General features: G+C 55.6%; 1 protein-coding gene across 3 annotated transcripts in view; it reads left to right on the top strand.

Moving 5' to 3' along the window:
* ETS1 (ETS proto-oncogene 1, transcription factor) overlaps window positions 1-8,627 on the top strand; it is a 73,075-nt gene that overhangs the window by 24,189 nt on the left and 40,259 nt on the right. Inside the window, exon 1 of one of the 3 annotated variants that reach the window (XM_026071740.1) lies at window positions 4,386-4,480. The exons of the other annotated variants lie outside the window; for them this stretch is intronic. The gene's annotated coding sequence lies outside the window, so the exon portion shown is untranslated. Of the gene's footprint in view, window positions 1-4,385; window positions 4,481-8,627 lie in introns of those variants that run through there. 3 annotated transcript variants of the gene reach the window in all.

Genomic DNA, 8,627 nt, shown 5'->3' on the forward strand with positions numbered 1-8,627 from the left:
CCCCGGGGCCGCGGGGCCCCCCCTTCGCGGCTGTGCCGTGCGGTGCGAGCGGTTCGGGGAACGGCGCCGGAGCGGCACCTCCTCTGCGCGCTACGAGTGTACCGCGTTTCAACCAGAAAAGCCCGCTGCTTTGATTTTTTTTTCCCTTTTTTCTTTTTTCTTTCTTTTTTTTTTTCTTTTTTTTCTTTTTTTTCTTTTTTTTCTTTTGCCTTGGGAAAAAATATAGAAATCTTTCTTTCCTTTTTTTTGGCCGCTCAAGGGCTGGCGAAGTTGCTGGACGAGAGGTGCTGAAGTCACCGCAGAAGATGCGTTGCTGAAACGAGGCGTGCTTTTTTTTTTAAACTGTGCTAGCGATACGCTTAGCTCCCGCTGCCTGTGGTTAACGCTAATAGCGGAGCCTTTACCATCAGAAGGGCTGTTGTTTGCATTCTAATGTTGTTCGGCTGCCTGCTGACCCCGAGCGCTAAACTCCCTTCTGCCCGGCTCCTGCTGAGGCAGAGGATGGTCCCTCCGTCGCAGGMGGGCCTGCAGGGACAAACTTTTCCTCCCCGGAGGTACGAGGGAGGGTTAAACGCAGTCCCCTTGCTGCCCTGCASTAATTCCCGCTGGGCTGAAGGGGATGTTCCTGTTTTGCGCAGTGCCGGCGCACTGAAGAAAATAATTGCAGTGGATGAAAGAAAGTTAGGGCTGTGCACTCCGCCAGTTAGCGAGTTTCTAGGAAAGCCCGAAGGGGGGCTACCCCCCTGCCAGTTGATACCGTTTCAAGCTGCATGTGGGAAATAAAATGACAGCTGAGTGCTGGAGTACAAGGGGGGGCCGGAGCAGCGCAGTGGTTAGCGCTCGGAGCTAAAATAGCAGCTTGCGGAGGATCAGCTTTGTGTGCCGGCAGCTCCGGTGTGCCAGCGCCCGCGTGGGTTAGCCGGGGTCACACGCGTGTGGGGTCTGCCACCGAACGGCCACACGGCTTCTCCTGCAGGGATGGAGAGGGTCTCACACTGGACCCATCTCCTTGCGTTACCTGTGTGCAGGGCCGTAAGCTGATGGTCCGTTATAGCTGTTTTAGGAGGAAGCCGTGGGCGCTCTGTGCTTCTGACAGCCAAGCTGCTCCTGCCTTTCAGATGTGGGCTCTGAAGGGGCAGCGTTGGAAATGCARTACCTGACGGTGCCTAGGGATGCGGGGAATGCTCCTCAAAAGCCCCTGTGCAGGTTAAATGAAAGACTCCCGCTGACTCCAGCGGAGTTAAGGACCTATTTATTAAGGCTTTGGTTAAAAGAACCTTTACCTTAGGAGGCTTAATCCTGTGCTTCAGGTCATGACTGCCGCCTTCTTGCTTGCCGAGGAAGCAAATGCAGCGGGGAGCAAGGGCTGGGTCACTAGGGCAGGGTTGGGAGGATGTGGGGTTTGTTTGTTTCTCTGCTCGGGCCAGCGTCTCTGTTCAAATTTAAACGTCTCCTGGCATGGGTGAGGGCATGTCACTGAGGCGTCTTTGTCGTTTGGGTGTGCGGGGCTCCCGGGCAGGAGCCCGGGTTAACGTAACTGCCTCTGCCTAAAGTGAGGGCAGCGCTCTGCGTCCCGCGCTGCCTGAAGTTCATTTTCTTCTCTCTTCGATAGCCCTTCTTTTGCCTCTTGTGTCAGCAAGCAATTTTTAGAGTTGACCCCGAGTTTAAACTTTGGCAGGAAGAGCGCTGAAAAACAAAACCAGCAAGGTAAAAAAGAGCTGACTCCCTATCGACTTGAGTTGCAGTTGCTTCTGTTTTGGTGGTTGTACTAACGCTGCGAGCCAAAAAGGTCAATGTTGTCAATTAGCTGGCTTAACCTCATTTCCCCCGTAACTTTTTTGGAGAATGCTGCAGCTTTCTGGCTTGGCTGGATTTAATGTTGAGACAAGCAGTATGGATGCGGCTGGCTTACGATGCCCTGCGTGGGGGACAGAGGCGCTCTCTGCTTGTGCCTGGTTAGGACCACGTCCGAGGACTCACCCGTCCCTTGGTCTCTTTGCTGAATCCGCCACCAAACGTGCCCGTTCTTCTTCTTTTTGAAAAGGGTCGTAGCCTCGCTGAGGATACCCTGCGTCCAGCTGCTCGTTTGTTTACACGGCAGCGAGCAGTCATCTGATGCYGGATTTGGCCACGGTTAGTCAGGTTTGTGTACAGGTCCGCAAGAAAGTCAGCAACTCCATCATTCATTACCAGTCCCCACCCGTTTCATCTTCTTGCTTCCAGCTGCTYGGCTGGATTTGCTTACGGTGTCCTTACGGTGTCCACAGGGTTAACCTCGCGCGGGGAGAAGTCTTGCAGCCATAGGTTTTCAGCTGTGCAAAATCTTTAATGTGCCAGGTGCCTGATGCCCTGTGAAACCGCACCGCAACACTCCCCTCTCCTCTGAACCCACGCGTGCAGGCAGCTTCCAGGCGTAAAGGTTAGCCGGGATCTGCAGTGCATCCAGAGGGTTTAAAAATAACTTGAAAGGGATGTGAAGTTGTACAAAGCTTCCAAAGTCGAGTCCCCCCGCTGTTGCCAACAAGGAGGCGTGAGCGAGGTGAGCAGCTCAGGAGCCAAGATGCCATGGTGGTGGGTGTCTCCTGTGATGCACAAACTGTATTTGAGTGGGGKTTTTTTTGGTATAACGGTCTGGCACAGTGTATGATAACATCAGGTTTGATTCCAGATATATGACTGATCCACCAGTGGGTTGGTGGGACTTAGTTTACCGGCTTTTTTTAATGACAAATGAACAAAAGTTTATCCATTGGAGTAAAAACTCAAAACACCGTGCAACTCAAAGCAACGTGCAAATCCACCCTAATGGCAACTTAATGCTGCAGTTGGTAAATGCCGCCCTCTGCAAATCGATTTGTTTCCTTTGGTTCTGCAAAGATCGGTTTGTTATCTGTGGTCAGGGTTAAAAGCAGCTCCGCGGCCCTTGCTGGAAGCTGGCAGCRTGTAATTGGGACTCTGAAGTGCTGAGAGATAACTACATTTCTTGCTAATGAAGCTGCTGACTTGCTGCCCCGGGGCTTCCCGCAAGGTAGGCAGAAATGGCTCCTGCGGTGGCCCTGATGCGGAGGCAGAGGTGCCGGGCTCCGCGGCCTCCCGCTGCCCTCTGCTTCCTTTCGCCATAGGTGCGTCTCCGGGGTTGGACTCGCGAAAAGAGGAATTGGGCCGTGCGCGCGCGGCGTAGCAATCCCCGCTGCTGGGAGGAGGAAGGGCTCKTGCGCTTCCGTGCTTCCCGCGTGCATCCTGCGGACAGCTGGGAGCCAGGCGCGTTGCTTGCCCCGGGCCGCTGTGGGAGGCATCCCAGGGGCGCAGTTTTGCCGGGAAGAGCCCTTCCCTCCGCCTAGCGCTCGGGACAGCGGGGGCTCGGGGCCGAAGCAAGGCGTCTCCCGCTGCGGTTGCTGCGGGGTCTGGGGAAGTGGCCGGCTTCTCCGCATTGCGCGGCGTAATATTTGGGTGTAGGACCTGCCTGCGCCATGCGGCTTCCCCTTTCCCTCGCCAGGCCGCTTTTCTCTTTGTCCTTCGCTTTGGATGCGGACGACAAGGGAGTTCGTACTTAAATCCTCTGGCGAGTGCACGCCCTCTGCCACCGTGCCTTGCCGCAGAGAAATGGCAAAGTGCTTTACAGCTCCAAATGTGTCCTCAAAGCAAGTCTTCAGATGGGATTTTCAAGTTCGGCCTGCGAGGGAGGGCATGAGAGGCGGAGGAGAGGGGAGCAGCTTGTGCAATGAGGGCACAGGAGCGCTGAGAGTGGGTTTGGTGACTTCTGGCTGCCAGGGCTCCCCAGCATCTCTCTCATCCAGGGAGCATAAGCTTCCAAACATGCCTTCACTCCCAGGCTTTGGGAGTCAACTAAATAGCCCCAGATTGCTCTTTGTGCCCTGGGATTATTTATTATTTTTCTCCTTTCACATCCCATTTCTTAGGGGAAAAAAAAAAAAGGTGAAAGCCCAGAGCACTGATTATTTGCAGTGAATCCTGGCTCTTGTCCAGAATCATAAATGCTGCTTGCTGGGATCTCGCCTTTTAATGCAGAAATGCAACGGACTGGGGCTGAGCATGGGGCCCCTTAGCAGAGACAGGCGCTTCCCCGAGAAGGGGGGAATCATCTCTTTGCTGAGCGGTTCACTGAGCTGGTTGGGGCTACAAGAGTGCTGCACGGTGACTCGGATCATCTTTTCTTCTGAAAAGGTGGATTTGCCTGGAGATTTTTGCACTAGAAATGCAGCAGGGCGTGGGGATGGGAACAGGTCCTGCAAGGTGAAGCCATTTCAGGGCAGTGGATTTCAGGCCAGGCCACGTCTGACATCTTTTTGAATGTGGAGAGAAAGCTTTTGCTTCTGCACTAACGTCAAGGGTGAGAGCTGCTCTTTGGCTGTGGATAYGTCTGTGCGGGATGAATCATCAGGCAACAGGAGCGAGAGTCTAATAAATTGAGGGCTTTGGGCTCCGGTGGCATTTTCAACGCTGATTGCCTGTGGAGGAGGTGAGAATTTGAACTGAAAAAGAGCAATTACCTTGCTATCCACTTACAAAATGCCCATCACTGTGGTATCYGCCTAGGATGGGGGAATGGGCACTTCCCAGGCAGGGAGGGGACTGGCTGCCCCTGCTTCCCATGATCTCCACCTTGCTGTCGGGGCAGCTTCTGGGGCAAAGCTGTGAAAAGAGGGAAGCCGATGCAAACCTGACAAACACAAACTTAACACGATGGTGTTTGCTGTTGCTCCAGACGTCCTTCTTCCACGCATTCCTACGGGGATACRCTGACTAAAGGGGATATTTCCAAAGAAAAGGACCAAAGCCCCCTTCCTTCCCCTTTTTTCAGCCTAAACTCCCCGAACCATGTAACAACTGTGTAATTACAGTGTAGTTACATGAAGCGGCCTCTAATTTGCCATGTAATTACGGTGCGCTATGCTTTGATAGGCCTGATGAAACGAAGGGATAACGCGGTCCGCTGCAGGAATGCTGCGCTTTAGCGCTCCGAAGGGAGCTGACAGGGGGGTTGTATGCCGTCCCGCCGTCCCAAAGCCCCAGCACGTTGCTGGCAGGCAGGCGGCAAGTAGCCAGAGCGGGTGCGCTGGGCCGTGGGCTTTGGGAACCGGCCGTGCRTCGCGAAGGCGCTGCTTTGCGCGCAGAGTTAAAAGTCTGGGCGATGCCCCTGACTGCGCGAGCRAGCCGAGAAGCAAGCGCCCTTGGTCCGAGCGGGAGGGGACGGTGCGTATCTGTCCTTAGTGTGCGATGGCCCACGCGTGGGCTCCATCACGGAGCTCCACCTGCTTCTGCTGGTGGCCCGGAGCCTCCGAGCTTTGCAAGCTCCAATCYGCCAAAGCGAGCTCCCGTTTACCTCCAGTGGCTGAAGTCCTGCAGATAGACCTCGAGGTGCCAGTTTGATGCTGGAGGCAGAATCGAAGGTGGCTTGCTGTCCTCCAGCGGTTACTGTGTGGATGAGAGCAGATACGACTCAGGCACTTGGGGGAAGAGGTAGGTGTGAGCAAGACCAGCCTTTTTTCTGAAAATTGGTTAGTGATGTAACCTTGTACATCTGTCATCCGGAATGGCTGTTTTTAGTTGTACAGTATCAGCTAGGATTTTTGGAAGGGAAGAGAAGAACAAACCCAGATGGATTCGTCCCAAACCAGGAAAGAGGGGCTTCTCCTTTTTGCACCACCAGCTGGTACTTGCGCTGGCACGTGAACTGCCGCAGGTGAGCAGATTGCACGACTTCAGGAAAGCCGTTGCCGTTGCTATCCCTGGAACAGATCCAGGAGATGGAGCTGCTGGCACCTTACAGGCCGCAAAGTTTGCTCTGCGGAGGACCTGTGAGCCTGGCGGGATAACCGGAGGGAAGGAGGACGGGATGATCTGCTTTGCTTGGGCAGCAAAAGGCCCCTGCAGCCAGGTACTGACTATTCATTGCGCTGTGAGCGTGGGSATCCCCACGGAAATTGTGCGGATCGGCGTAGCTGCACTGAAGCCCGGGATGCACGCTCTGATCCAACGAAAAGCCTCAGCGCTGCGGGAGCCAGCGGGGCAAATCTTTAGCTGATAGGAACTGCACAGTTGTCTCGCTGCCAAAAATTGGGCCTGCATCCCTCTTCTTTTTTCCTTTTACCCACGACATAGTTGTGCATCTCAGCTCTTTTGTTCCTCTTCCGTGACTAAGCTGCCCACTGCCTTGTGTTGCTTGTGTTGCTTTTTTTTTCTTCACTGTGTAGTTTATAATCTTCCAACTAGATACAGAAAAAAATTTGTTTGCAGTGCTGGCCAAGAAGGCTCTGGTTTCACTGGCATCAGGCCATGCTTACATCTCCAGTCAAAATACTGCTGGTTAAACAATAAATATTTATTGATTCTCTTGCAAGCTCCTACATTTTTCCCAGGTGCAGTGGAATTTGGGGGGCCACTTGAGTCCCTAAAGAGGCTTTATTTTAGCTCAAAACGGCTGGGCTGGCTTTCTGCGGATTTGACTTTTGCTCCTAGCGATCACAAAATCATGAGATGGCTCCAGAGACGGCGGCTCTCCGGTTGTCCTGGCTGCGGAGGTGACCCCGGGCAAGCTGGTGCCTGCGCCGCTCTACGTCCCCTTACGCTCAGCCTGCAGGTCAGCTCCGTTCTGCCGTAACCCAAGTTCGAGGGTCGGCGCCTGCCCACGTGCCCGTGACCCCTCTCGGCCCTGGTGGTAATGACGTGAAAGTGTGCAGATCTGCAAGTCGCTTTACCTGCCTGAATGTCTCCTTGAACCAGGGAGCAGCCCCTGTCCGGAGGGGATGCCAAGTTCAATGCCTGCTCCAAAGGGAAGGCAGATAAAAATATGGGGGTGGTTTCAGTTTGTGCCTTGTTGAAAGGCTCAGCGTCTGCATCGCGAGACCCGCTGGATCCACGAGCACGTGCCAGAGTGGATTTATGGCTGTAACGCTAACAGTCTGCAAATGTTTGCATGCAAAACCTGAATTTCTGCAAGACCGGCTATGTTTAGACGGGGACAAAGCTATCGCTGCTTGCGTTCAAAAGTGCTCTGAGTTAGTCTGTTCCCTGGCCAAATGTGGTGGGTGGCGCGGAGTGAGCAGTGACTYTGGGCTTGCTTAGCTCTGCAGGGGAAGCCAACGCAGGGTGCGATGCCATCGCTYGCCTCTTTCTCAACTGCGAAATGAAACCACACTTTTTCTTGTTTTTTCACCACTCAACGGGCAAAAATTTGGGGCCTGGTCTTAACCCCTTTGGTCTTCTCCCACGTGACGGCTCTCGAGTCATCGGAGCAAGCCTGGCTGTAGCTGCAGGCGGTACCTTTTTCCTTGTCCCCTCCCCTGGCCTCGCTGATGGTGCACAACTTTTTGGCACGCCTCGAATCGCCGCGGACGCCTGCTGCTGGCCTGCTCCGGGCCGCTCTCCGTGTTCAGCCTATACCTGGCGCTTGCAAAAAGCCGGGGCGCCGCGCTAGCGCGGGCGTGCGTGCGGTTCCTGCAACCGCGCAGCCCGTAGAGGACCGCGAGCCGCCAGGAAAACACCCTCCTGAAGCTCAGCTGCTTGCAAGCGCAAAGGATAAATAGAAGCTCGCTTTCCCAGGGAGGAAAATCCCCTGTGGGCAGCCGGGGTTCGGGGATAACCTCGGAGGCCGGCGGCGTTGCGTGGCCGCCTGGATGTTTGCATCTTCGGTTCCCTCCGAAGCGCCTTGCAGCTTAATTGCAGATTTTAGGGGTCACCCTCTTGGCTTGAGCTGCTCGAAGCCCGTTGCAGATGTTGCAGGGCGGCACCCTCTCCGCAGGGAAGCAGGAGGGGCAGAGACAAGTCTCGGGACAGCCGGGATGCTCCAGCTGTGTAATTTCTCCTATAATGCCAGAAGAGGCAGAGGCCTCCGCCTTAGGTGCCGAGAAAACCTTATTATTCGAGCCCCGCTCGCTCGTCCCCCTCTCGCCCGGCGTCCCCGACGTTGGCGTTGCTCGCACGTGCCCTCCCGTGGGAYGGAGGGGACCTTTCCTGCGGAAGGCCACGGAGCTTGTTGACGCAGGACCTGCCTCCCCTCGCGTGGAGCGGGCTTTAAATCGGCTCCACGTGGGTTATGTGCGTCGTCGCGCTTTCCCGGCGGGCGATGGCACGGGGCAGGGGGGGATGCGGGTTTGACGAAAGGAGCTGGATGCTGGGTCAAAAGCTGAGCAACGCTCCCCTCCCCATGCCCCCTTCCCCCCCCCGGACCCCTTTAACGTATTTGGCGCGAGTCCAAGGCGCTCTGCAAGCGGCCGGCGGAGGTGGGATGGATGGAGCGATGGATGGAGGGACGGAGGGGCATCGCGTGGGCCGGGCAGGGGGCGAATCCGCCGCTCGGCGTTCCCAGCGCGAGGTGCCGGTCGCGTCCCGCTGGGGCAGGGAGGAGGCGCGCGGCACGGCCCCGCGTGCCGGCCCTCCCGGGGCAGCGTGCTCCGGCGCTGCGGCCGCGACGTGCTGACTGAGAGGGAGCTGCCGCCGGCCCCYGGGAGCCGGAGCGGGCCTTGGGAAGCGCCTAGCGGCGTGGGGCTTTTTTCTTTTTTTCATTTTTATTTTATTTTATTTTTTCCTGTCAGCTCCATCTCTCGCAATAATCAGAATGTGGCTTTTTGACCCACATGAAAGTTGGTTTTTTTTTTTTTTTTTTT

This window comes from Apteryx rowi, unplaced genomic scaffold, assembly GCF_003343035.1.
Source record: "Apteryx rowi isolate R43461 unplaced genomic scaffold, aptRow1 scaffold_33, whole genome shotgun sequence".
Taxonomy (NCBI): domain Eukaryota; kingdom Metazoa; phylum Chordata; class Aves; order Apterygiformes; family Apterygidae; genus Apteryx; species Apteryx rowi.